General features: G+C 36.8%; 1 pseudogene; it reads right to left on the reverse strand.

Moving 5' to 3' along the window:
• Window positions 1-1,074: 1,074 nt before the first annotated feature.
• Window positions 1,075-8,519, reverse strand: LOC120184081 (annotated as a pseudogene).
• Window positions 8,520-13,243: the final 4,724 nt, after the last annotated feature.

The following is a 13,243-nucleotide window of genomic DNA, read 5'->3' on the forward strand; positions in this document are numbered from 1 at the left end:
TTCCTTCAAAATCTTTTAAATTTTTAAATATTTTCATATAAAAAATAAATTTCGTCCAATTAGGCACTATCACATTAGTAAACTATCGTTAGTGAATTGATGAATACAATTTCAATGGTTTACCTGATCACTACTTTTTATATAAAAGTTAATTTGATACAAGTTTCAAACATAGATTTATTTTTTTATTTTTTTATTTTGCAGTTGAAGTTTAGTTAATTTCTAAATATAATTTTGAAGATCTATTTCATATTTAAACTAAAAAAAATCATGAATCGTTTAACCAAATTTGGCAAGTTAATCCAAATTATTAACACCCATTAATTATTTCTATTAAAATGCTGATGTGTGTATCTTTTAAGCCGGATTCAAAGGCAAATGAGAAGTCGATGTTGAATTGTTGACATGGTTTTTTGGTATTTTGTTTTAAGTGTGAAATTAGTATAAAAAGTTATTTTCCATTTTAAACTCAAAATGCAAACGATAAATCTTAAAACATTCTATGTAAGCATTTTATCACTTTTAAGAATTTGGACTACCTAACAATATTGTAAATATATGGGTAAATTCAAATTTCATCACTAAACTTTACTCTCTCTCCTATTTTACTCAATGGACTTTAAAAGTTTTCAATTTTCTCACTGAATTTAATACATTGAGTGTTTTTTCACTCCACCGTTAAATAGTTAACAGCGTTAAAACGACGGCGTTTTAAAAAAATCCACCAAAACGACGTCGTTTTGCATCTATATAATAGCTTATTTATAACGCTGTTAGTGAGAAAACAACTGAGTGACAAAAAAATCCAATGTATTAAGTTCAGTGAATAAATTGAAAAGATTTAAAATACGGTTAGTGAAATAGGAGAGAGTGTAAAGTTCAGTTACCAAATTTATAATTTACCCTAAAAATATAATGAACTATCCCTTCAAAATACATAAAAAGGAAACCTTGATGCAGGCGAGACGTGTCGGAGTTCACCTGTATAGAACAAACTATTACAAAAACTAAATATTTGCAGGAAAACATGGTACGAACAAAGCTGAATATATAGTAAAAACATGTTAGCTATGGCTACTTTTTCCTCAAGGATTTAACCGAGTCAGAGTTAGCCACCAAACTCGAGAGGAGGCCAACAATGACGGCACTGTTATATGTGGTTGGTTCTGTTTACATTGGGTTGTTCCTTGAATCAGTGAATGATTCATTTTTAAAAGGCCCCCCTCCACCATTGCTCCCATAGCCACATTAGGATTGGGTTTCTTGGAAGCAAGCCACTTGAACCCATCACGGCAACCAGTGGTTGCATCAACTGTAATTGAAGCTCCCCTGTGATGCACGAATTGTGGGTATTTATCCCTGTTGAATATTCAAGATCCCTGTTGAATATTCAAGATTAGTAGCCGGCATTGTTGAAAGTTAGACGTCATTGCACTTTAGGATATTTATAAGATTAGTCCCTAAGCTTCAACTATAAATACACTTACCCATTTAGCTTCAAAATAATCCCCAAATTATTCTAGCTCTCTCTCAAGTGTTTTTGTAAACACCTGTAAATTTTCTCCCTTTAGTAAAAGATTTGTAGCAGTCCAGAGACGTAGGCATAATTGGCTGAACTCCGTTATCAATTTCGGATATTATTTTTCCGCTTTTATTTCACATTCTCACTAATCTGGTTATAGGAAAATTACTCGTTTATTTCCCAGCAACTGGTATCATAGCTTTTGGTTGTGAACTTTGTCAATTTTTCTGCGAGGTTATTATTTACGTGAATAGTGAATTTCGTGAATAGTGAAATTTGATCGGCGATACGAGTTTGTCGACGGAGGTGTTCTAATATACGGTGGTTCACTGAAATTGTCAGAAACGATCCAATAGAAGCCAGATTCTAGTGAGAGCGATGGCTACAGACGAAGGGTATGTGAAAATTGAGAAGTTGGATCTTGCTCTCAAGACATTCTTGGAAGGACTTAGACCAGGGGCAATGCTCGGGAGAGAGCAAGGTGATGCCCAGAGACTTTCGGATGCCATAGCTGTAGCCGGAAAGCTGACTGAGCTTGCAGGTGTCAAACCAAGTAGCGATGTGTCGTCCAGGCCCATGCCCAGAGATAGTGGCAATAATGGGGGAGACCAGGAAAAGGTGTAGCGGGGAGATGGTAGAGGAAGCTCTTCGAATTACCAATGTGAGCCATCAACTGTTAATAACCAAGGAAAGCCGTCAGGAAAGAATGACAATGCTAAGTCCGATGCGAAGAAGAAGGTGAGCAAAGAAAAGTTAAAATACTACTTCTGTGATGGTCCTCATTTGATTTGAGGATATCCCGAGAAGCGTCGCCTTACAACCATCATGAAGAGGATGGGAGAAGGAGAAGTAGCGAAAGTTGGCGCGGGCACAAGTGTTAAAGCTGCCAAGCCAGGAAAAAGACTTGGTCCGATTGAGGGGATCAATGCGGCCAAGGAAGGAACAAGACGAGGCAAGGCTGTTGATGTCGAGGCAGCCAAACTCAAAAGAAAGCCCGATGCGATTGCGAGTGTTCAAGCAATCAAGTCAAGGGAAAGACTTGATGAGGCTACGTGTTCCAGAGTAGCCGAATCAAGGGCCAAAGATGGTGCGACTACAAGTTCTCAAGTAGTCAATCCAAGATCGAGGTGTGACGAGACTGCAGGTGTCAAAGCAGTCGAGCACAGGAAATGACCCGATAAGATAGCAAGAGATAAACCCTTCAAGCCGAGGGTACAAAGTGAGCAAGTCCGCTCACAGTATGCCAAGATGGAGGTGTGGTCTAAGTTGAGGCGTCTCAGGCATAAAGGGACACTTAAAGAGTATGTGACCCAATTCAGAAGACTCATACTCAAAGTTTCAAGTTTGGCTTAAGAAGATGGGTTCTTCACCTTCATGTTTGGATTGAAGTCATGGGAGAAGAAAGTGTTGGAGATAAGGAAAGTCAAGGAGCTTTCTAAAGCCTTGACAACCGCCGAGTCCATCAAAGAATTTGGAGTCAATAAGAACAAGACTTCCAAAACAAAGTCGAAAGCTGAGGATAGTGGCAAGAGATTCCGTGATGAAGGCAAGTAAGAGAATGAGGAATATCGTTCCTCGAGTGGCAGAGAAAGTCCACTCAATGATGAACCAGATGGTGGATCTGGTGAAGATGTATGCATACTTGGCACAATTTCAAGTGTCAAATATGCTAAGCCGAGGGTAAAAGTTGAGCAAACGAGGGGTACAAATTTAAGATGCCAGTAGTGTTACAAGATTACCTGAGGGGAGTCGAGTCATCCAAGGTGATGGATGAGCCCAGAATCGAGTTGTCTAGAGAATAGGACGAACCCAGGATTGAGGAGGCGTTGAGACTTGGCTCGGTACGGTTTATTTCTGCCAAAGCAAGTAGAGGCCAAGTGTAGGATGAGTTATCTATGTCCAATAAATTTGCCGAGCATGTTCGTGTAGAGAACATGGCTTCAGAGACCATCATAAGAGAAGGGTCGAAGCAAGAGCTTGCCGAGGATGTTCAAGTGAAGAACAATTATTCAAAGACTCGTAGACAAGAGTCGAAGGGAGCCAAGATATTGAGGGACAAGGCAACCATGGAGACATCACCCATTTGCAAGGTGGGAAATGAGCTCCAACCTTCGTGTTATAAGGGAGGAGGCAAGAAGGGGCATTGGACTTTGCTGTGAGAAAATGCCGATGCATAGTGGCATAATGAACTCCAATGACAAGATTTCAATGCGACGAGTGTCAGACTTCATGAAATAAAAAGGGCTAACACAATTTTGAGTAAATGCCAACGAAATCAGAGGGGAAAATACATTTCAACACATTTCTAGTGTTCTTTTGAGTTTGATTTGCTGTTTAAGTGAGTTTAGGTCGAGTAAGACCTAACATTTAACGCGAAGGAAAAAAAAGTTTGGAGGGGATCCAAGACTTTGCTACAAGGGCCGGGAGGGTCCAAACCGAGGCAAATCAAGACTTGTAGGAAAGAGTTCCTACGGTAGAGATGCACTTGTGGTATTGTTAGCCCATTTCATCACTTGGAGGCAAGAGCCAAAACAAGCATAGCCGTTATGGGAGGTTGAGTCCTTTGGGGGACATGAGCAAGTGGTGGCGTCGAAAGACAACCAAGTTTATGCAAAGTATGGCGCAAAAGATCGTGAAGTTACATGCGGCAAAAGCCAAGGCAAACTGTTTGTATGGGAGGACCAGAGTGCTAGGATGAAGCAATGCAGGTGGAGAATTCAGTCAAGTGGGAGTCTTCTATGAAAAATGAGATGGACTCGCTTATGTCAAATCAGATGTGGGAATTAGTTGTATTACCACCAGACAAGAAAGCGCTTTATAACAAGTGGGTTTACAGGTCGGTGACTACGGACAAACTGAAGTTGTGTTCAGCTTCAGTTGGCATGCTAGAGTAACAAGACAAGAAATGCTGCTGCATTTATCGAGGTGTGAAGACAGATTAAAATCAGTCTTCAAGTGGGAGATTGTTGAATATTCAAGATTGGCAACCAGCATTGTTGAAAGCTAGATGGCAGTCGGGTACTGCAATTTAGAATTCAAAGTTAGGCAACCATTTTGGTTGAATTTTGTGCATGGGAGAATTGCATTTTTGTCATTGCGCTTTAGGGTATTTATAAGAATAGTCCATAAGCTTCAACTATAAATACTCTTACCCATTTAGCTTCAAAAAAATCCCCAAATCATTCTAGCTCTCTCTCAAGTGTTTTTGTAAACATCTGTAAATTTTCTCCCTTTAGTAAAAGATCTATAGCAGTCCGAAGACGTAGTCATAATTGACTAAACTTCGTATTAATTTCGGGTATTATTTTTCTTCTTTTATTTCGCATTCTCACTAATCTGGTTATAGGGAAATTACTCATTTATTTCCCAACAATCCCCATACCCCACCTGATAGCTTATTTCCTTTGGGTTATTGCCTAACACAAAGTCAGCTTGCATACAAAACATTATTGCATAACTGTTATTGAGAGATCTTTTTTTATGCAACATATTTGTCATGGAACACAAACGACATACATGTGATTTTGCAAAGTTTCTAAGATTGGAGTGTTCTAATGATTCATCGACACAGAATAGTTTATTGCTATTTGATTGACGCATGTAATTGTTGTAAAGAGCAGCTAAAAATGATGAACCAACAGGATGCTGCAAAGAATTCCATTCACTTATCCATATAAGACCACATGCAGCAGTAAGCTTATGCTACTAAGGGCCTAAGAGCAATATTAACAATAAACTTATGATTGCGGATTTGTGACTTGAAGGGAAAACATAAGATTTCAAGGAGACCTTACATTTTGTTCTGCTGGATGTGGCAGAGGGAGAATCTAGTAGAAGGGCACACATAAGTTCCTCGGCAGCTTGCTTGTAATCTTTGAGGCCGGAATTGGTGAAGACGTCTTTGTCTCCTAACAAGCTTAACCTTAAAATTAAAACATGTATAGATGCAGCATATTCAAACAAGCTGTACTTGGAATGAACTCAAGTGAATGCTACTAATTTTCTACAACTCAAACTATATATGCATGAACATTGAGAACTTGGGCATTCTTATAGCATCATAATGCTTGAGAAGAGTTGTATGTGTCCAATATACATTTAGAAATAGAAAGTGATTTGAAATCAAACCAAGGAATCACTTTTTCAATTGTAACAACTGTTAAACTAGAAGGTAACAAGCTTAATCTTGTTTTGAATTCCATAGAAAGAGAACATTACCTGGGCTCCAGCAAGTTTATTATCCCAGCTAAACCAAGTTGGACCATCTACTTTGCAATAATTTTTCGCGTTTTCCCCGGTTACATATTCAAGATACGATTCGTCACATGTTGAATGGTAGAGCCAACTTGCACCCCGTATGAGTTCATCACTATATCATGTTGAATTGTAATATTATGCAACTTCTGGGAGACTCTTAGTGTAAGAACCCAGATGCTCGTCTGCAAAAGTAAAAAGTTGATTGGCATGCTTAAGAAGCGTACTTGAATATGTGGAGTCATTTTCCTTAAACACCAAAGATGCTGAAGCCAGAGCAACAGCAACTTCAGCTACAATATCTGACCCTGAAACAGATGCATTCACATGTTTGAGAGGCATCTTCCCTGTCATTTTCTCAGGCTTTTCCCAATACTTGTGATCCTATTTTGGGTCACATACCTGCCTCAATGTTATAAGTTAAAAAGGAAAGAGTTTTCCAATTATCAAACAACTTACATGCACTTGCATAATGAAAGTAGATGGGTTAAGGACAATGATGACCTGAATATGGAGCACGTTGGTAGAGGGATGAGCATTTATAAGGAAATAAGTGATCCATTTGACTGAACCTTTAGCAAATTCTGGTTGATTCACATGCTCCATATGATTTTTAAACTCAAGGATAACACTGTAGCAGTGAATGCTATTGGGTAACCAAATTTCAAGTTATCCCCAGCATCATACATCCCCTTGGAAAGATCCAGCTTTCCTTCACTCCCATCCTTTAGCCCCGAATCTCCTCTCCATGATATTTTATCATTTACTAGCTTACCAGCTACCACAACAACAAAAAACTTCAAAATCAATATCTAATATTTTAAAAAGTTAACCAACAACTTCATACGTAAACAAAGAAACAAATATAGAATAAATGAGAGAGGAAAAAAGGGTACATTTTTAACATCAAAGAATTGCATTGCGATTTTGAGAGCATCTGCATACTTGTCATCAATGGAACTTTGAGAGGAATTTTTATGATTCATTTTCTTCTAAAGTCTAAAAACACCGAGTGTAACCGCAACAATTACTATAATGACCAGAATACACTATAAAAATCTTATAAGATTTGCCATTCTTTTGTAACTTCGAAATTCACCCCCTTAGCAAAACAAAAAAAAGAAAGGTTTAAACAAATATCTATTGGGAAACAAGTGCATGAAATAGTGTAACATGTTTAAAGAGAAATGGAAAATTGAAGACTAGTTAAAATGTGGAATGGAACATGTAGAGTTGTTATGAATAGGTTTGGAAGTATGCATTTTGGGAGAAATGTGGTTAAAAACAAATAGGATTAGTTCAATAGAAAGCTATTTAGAGAAACAAATTAGCTGGATCTGGTGAAGAATCAGCAAAAGATTGGCCCTCATGACATACACAAATTACAATATTTCGAGCGAAATTTCATGTAATAATACGGTTATTAGGTCTAATTCTGGTTTGACTACCTCTACCATGCCGAAATTGTTGAAAGTTAAAAAGGGGCACCGAATTGTTGATAGTAAAAAAATGGGTGCACCAAATTATTAACAGTCAAAAAGGGGGTGCACCGAAAAATTTTGTTGAATTTCTTTGTATGGGAAATTATAAATTTAGTCCTTACACTTTAGGATATTTACAAGATTAGTTCTTAAGCTTCAACTATAAATACCCTAACCCATTTAGCTTCAAAATCATCCCAAATCATTTATTTCTCCCAATACTAAAGAGTTTAGAGAGTTTTATCTTGAGTTGTGAGTGTTTTGTAAACATCTGTAAATTTTCTCTCTTTAGTAAAAGATCTGCAGCAGTCTAGAGACGTAGAAATAATTGGCCGAACTCCGTTATCAATTTCGGGTATTATTTTTTCGCTTTTATTTTGCATTCTCACTAATCTGGTTATTGGCAAATTACTCATTTAATTTACCAACAATTGATATCACAGCTTTTGGTGGTGAATTTTTTAGTTTTTCTGCGAGGTTACTATTCACATAAATAGTAAATTTTGTGAATAGTAAAATTTGGTCGGCGATACGAATTTGTCGATGGAGGTGTTCTAATACACGGTGGTTCGCAAGAATTGTCAGAAATGATCCAAAAGAAGTCAGATTCGAGTGGGAGCGATGGCTGCAGACGAAAGGAAGGTGAAAATTAAAAATTTCGATGTTGCTTTCAACATATCAAAGGAAAATACCACGACGGGTCTTATGGCGTCTCTCTCTAGTATGTATGAGAATCCATCGGCCTCAAACAAAGTTCACTTGATGAGGCGATTATTCAATTTGCGGATAGCGAAAGGGGCATTAATGGCTCAACACCTAAATAAACTCAACACAATCACAACCCATTTGAGTTTCGTGGAAATTGAATTTGATGATGAAGTTCGAGCTTTAATTCTCTTATCATCTCTACCAGACAGCTGGAATGCTACCATTACAGTAGTCAGCAGCTCTTCGGGAAATAGTAAATTGAAATTTGATGATGTTCGAGATCTGATATTGAGTGAAGAAATTCGACGGAGAGAATCGGGTGAAGCATCAAGCTCCTCAGCCTTGCATATGAAGTCTAGAGGGAGAACTTCAGAAAGAAATCCAAATTGTGGCATATCAAAATCTAGAAGGGGAAAATCAAGAACGGAAAAGAAATATTTTAACTGTTATAATTGAGACAATAAGGGTCACTTTAAAAGAGATTGCTGAGCACCGAAGAAATATACTGGCGCACAAGAATCTACCAATGTGACAGAGGAAACAGGTGATGCCATGATTGTAAGCGTCAACAGTCTGATTGAATCATGGATCTAGGATTTAGGGGTATCTTTCCATTCCATCCCATGCCAAGAAATCATGGAGAACTATGTCAGTGGTGTGATTTTGGGAAGGTTCATCTATCTGATGATGAAACCTTGAATATCATCGGAAAAGGAGACATCCGATTAAATTTGCCAAACTAGACCCCCTGGAAGCTGAAAGGAGTGAGACATATTCATGGCCTCAAAAGAAATTTGATTTCTGTTGGATAGCTTGATGGAGAAGGATATTGTACAACCTTTTCAGGTTGTGAATGGAAGATTACCAAATGAACACTCGTCATTGCTCATGGTAAGAAGACTGGTACTCTCTATGTAACCTCAAACTTGGAGAATATCCTTGCAGTAGCAGATACTGATGGAAAATCAAACCTATGGACAAAGGGCTTGGCATATGAGCGAGAAAAGGATGAAGACACTTTTGTCAAAAGGGAAGCTGTCGGATCTAAAGAGTATAGATGTCGGACTATGTGAGAATTGCATTTTTGGAAAACAAAATAAAGTTAGTCTTACAAAGATTGACAAGACACCCAAGGCTGAAAAGTTAGAGTTGGTTCATATTGATGTATGGGGACCATCTCTAGTTCCATCTCTTGCAGACTCACTATATTATGTCACCTTCATCGATGATTCTACAAGGAATGTGTGAGTTTATTTTCTGAAGAAAAAATCAGAAGTATTTGATACCTTCAGAAAATGAAAGACCATGGTGGAAAATGAGACTGGTTTAAAAGTCAAGCGACTGATGTCTGATAATGGAGAAGAGTACAGAAATAATAGATTCAGAGAATTTTACGTAAATAATGGGATCAAGATGGAGACAAAAGTTCCCATGACACCGCAACACAATGGCGTAGAAGAGCGTATGAACATAACTCTGAATGAACGTGCCAGAAACACGAGGATACATGTCGGCTTGCCCAAATTGCTATGGGTTATAGCTATCAACAATGCAGCTTACCAGATCAATCATGGGCCCTCAATTTCCTTGGATGGTGGAATACCAGAGGAAGTTTGGAGCAAAAAAGAAATAAATCTTTCACACTTAAGAGTGTTTGGTTGTATTTCTTATGTACACATAAGTTTTGCTGAAAGAAGTAAACTTGATGCTAAGTCCAACAAATGTGTATTTGTTGGTTATGGTGGTGATGAGTTTGGTTAACGTTTTTGGGACTATGAAAATCGAAAGATCATCAGAAGCAAATATGTCATTTTCAATGAGAATATGATATACAAAGACAGGTCAACCATAGAATCAAGTAGCTCCAATACCAAAACTGAAAAAAGGAATTTGCTGAGTTTGAGGATATTTCTAGAAATGATGTTCAGATCAGTCCTGAAATAGTTCAAGAAGAACCAGGCACACCAGAACTGAGACGCTCCTCCAGAATTCCTAAACCAATCCAGTGTTATTCGCCTTCTTTGCACTACTTGTTGCTGACTGACAATGGTGAACCAGAGTGCTATAATGAAGCAATGCAGGTGGAGGATTCAGTCAAGTGGGAGTCTTCCATAAAAGATTCCATGAAAGATGAGATGGACTCGCTTATGTTAAATTATACGTGGGAATTAGCTGAATTACCACCAGGCAAGAAAGCACTCCATAACAAGTGGGTTTACAGGATCAAAGAAGAGCACGATGAGAGGAAACGCTACAAAGTAAGATTGGTTGTCAAAGGTTTTTAGCAAAAATAAGGTATTTACTACAATGAAAGTTTCTCTCCTGTCGTGAAGCTGTCTGCAATCAGACTGGTGTTGAAAATTGTAGCTGCAGAGAATTTACATCTTGAGCAGTTAGATGTAAAGACATTTTCCTTCATAGTGATTTGGAGGAAGAAATCTATATGAGGCAGCCAGAAGACTTCATAGAGGAAGACAAGAAATACCTGGTATGCAGGTTGAAGAAGAGCTTGTATGGTTTAAAACAAGCTCATAGACAGTGGTACAAGAAGTTCGATAGCTTCATGGGTAGCAGTGGTTTTACCATATGCCAAGCAGATCATTGTTGCTACATCAAGAAGTTCAATAATAGCTTCATTATTTTATTGTTGTATATTGACGACATGCACGTTGCATGCTCAGACATGCAAGAGATTATAATCTTGAAGCAAAAATTGTCGAAGCAGTTTGCAATGAAAGATCTGGGCGCTACAAAGCAGATTCTTGGGATGAGGATTAAGTGAGACACAAAGTTAGGGACTTTGATGTTATCACAGGCTGAGTACATCAACAAAGTACTCTCCAAGATCAACATGAAAGATGCTAAACCAGTAAGTACACCTTTAGGTGTTCATTTTAGACTCTCCAAAGAACAGTCACCGAAGACGGAGGAAGAACGTGCACACATGGTAAAGGTATTGTATGCCTCATCAATTGAAAGTCGGATGTATGCCATGGTTTGTACTAGACTAGATATTGCTCATACAGTGGGAGCTGTTAGTAGGTACATGAATAATTCGTCAAGGTACATTGGGAAGCAGTCAAATGGATCCTCTGATATCTGCGAGGTACCACAAACAAAGAACTTTGTTTCAAAGGTAGAGATACGATACTGACAAACTATATAGATGCTGACTTAGCCGGAAATGTTGATATCAGAAGAAGCACTACAGGGTATGTCTATACTCTGGGAGGTACCGCAGTGAGTTGGGTTTCTCAACTACAGAAGATATGACGCTGTTATGGAAGTCAACAAGGAGATGGTTTGGCTCCAAAGTTTCTTGGAAGAGTCAGGTAAGAAACAAGAAAATAATGTCTTGTATTGCGATAGTCAAAGTGTTATCCATCTAGCGAAGAATCCGTCTTTTTATTCCATGACGAAACACATATAATTGCGATATCATTTTATCCGGTCTCTTTTGGAAGATGGAATTTTGAAACTTGAAAAGATTAGCGGAGCTCAAAATCCGGTACACATGTTAACAAAGACGGTGACTACGAACAAACTGAAGTTGAGTTCAGCTTAAGTTTGCATACTATAATAACAAGACCAGAAATGTTGCTGCATTGATCGAGGTGTGAAGACAATTAAAATCAGTCTTCAAGTGGGAGATTGTTGAAAGTCAAAAAGGGGGCATCAAATTGTTGATAGTCAAAAAGGGGTGCATCGAAAATTTTTGTTGAATTTTTTGGTATGGGAAAATTGCAAATTTAGTCCCTACATTTTAGGATATTTACAAGATTAATCCTTAAGCTTCAACTATAAATACCCTAACCCATTTAGTTTCAAAATCATCCCAAATCATTTTTTTCTCCCAATACTAAAGAGTCTAGAAAGTTTTATTGTGAGTTGTGAGTATTTTGTAAACACCTGTAAATTCCCTATTTAGTAAAAGATCTGCAGCAGTCTGGAGACGTAAGCATAATTGGCCGAACTCCGTTATCAATTTCGGGTATTATTTTTCCGGTTTTATTTTGTATTCTCACTAATCTGATTATAGGAAATTACTCATTTAATTTCCCAATATAAATTTTATTTCTCTTTATTTGTATAATGTTAGAAAATAGATCAAATTGATGACATTAACCTTTTTTTAATTGTTAATTGATCATTAAGTCGGGTTATATAAAAAACATCTCAATCATGTTTAATCCAAATTATAAACTTACATATTAAGTGAACGCATAAGATTGTTTAAAAAAATAATATCATCACTTTAATGATAGTAATGATCCATTCGAACTTATTAGTAACATTATAAAAATAAATATCATATTAAAATAAAGGAGTTTAATCACATATTTTAAGATAATAGGACAAAATCCATAATTAGACGAAAATTTTTACACGTCACCACATATGAAACTTCATGGCGGCAAAGATAATCTAAAATGCTAATATCTTTTTTTATTTAAAATATTAATATATTTATAGCTCTATTTTATTGATAGGGTAAACTGCACATCTAGTGTCATAATTATCACCTTTGTTCTGTTTTAACCACTCAACTGTTTTCTTTTTCAAAATCATACTTAATGTTACTTTTTTTTTATTTTGGTCATCAACCGTTAAAAAATAAACAGTGATGTTGATGTGTCACTATAATATAGTGTCACATCTTCATTGACAAAATTTAAAATATGTCACGCCAATAGTGCAATTAATACTTTAAAAACGATGACCAAAATAAAATTAAAACGTAACAAAAATGATAGTTGAAGTACTAATAGGCGGATTCACTTGATCTAAAAAATATATTTATTATTATTATTAATTTAGAGAATTAATACGCAGACAAATCTTTGATTATTGTCCTAAAAATATCATTGAGTAGAATAAAAATTATTAGATAAATTAAACTCATTTTGTTATTCGTGTCCCAAATAATTAAATCCATTCATCTTATTTTTTTTTTCAAAATGAATATTTACATCTTTTCTATATATAAATAAAAAATAAATAATTATTTTAAGATAAATAAATTTTATAGGCTAAGATCACAAATGACGTTATCAACCTATTCCATTCAATAATTTCTTTCATACAATGGGTTATTATAAAATCCAATCCAAAAAGCAAGGCCTCAATATTTTGCAGTCGACAGGAAGAAGGCAGGGAAGACCGCCACGTGGAGAACACGAAATCTCCAACTGTCTAGTGGCTCACATTGAATTGGATACCAATCCCACAAATAGAAGCATATCCTAAATCCGCCACTGCTAGACGTGCGTTTATATTC

This window comes from Hibiscus syriacus, unplaced genomic scaffold (assembly GCF_006381635.1).
Source record: "Hibiscus syriacus cultivar Baekdansim isolate YM2019G1 unplaced genomic scaffold, ASM638163v2 tig00003725_pilon, whole genome shotgun sequence".
NCBI classification, from domain to species: Eukaryota; Viridiplantae; Streptophyta; class Magnoliopsida; order Malvales; family Malvaceae; genus Hibiscus; species Hibiscus syriacus.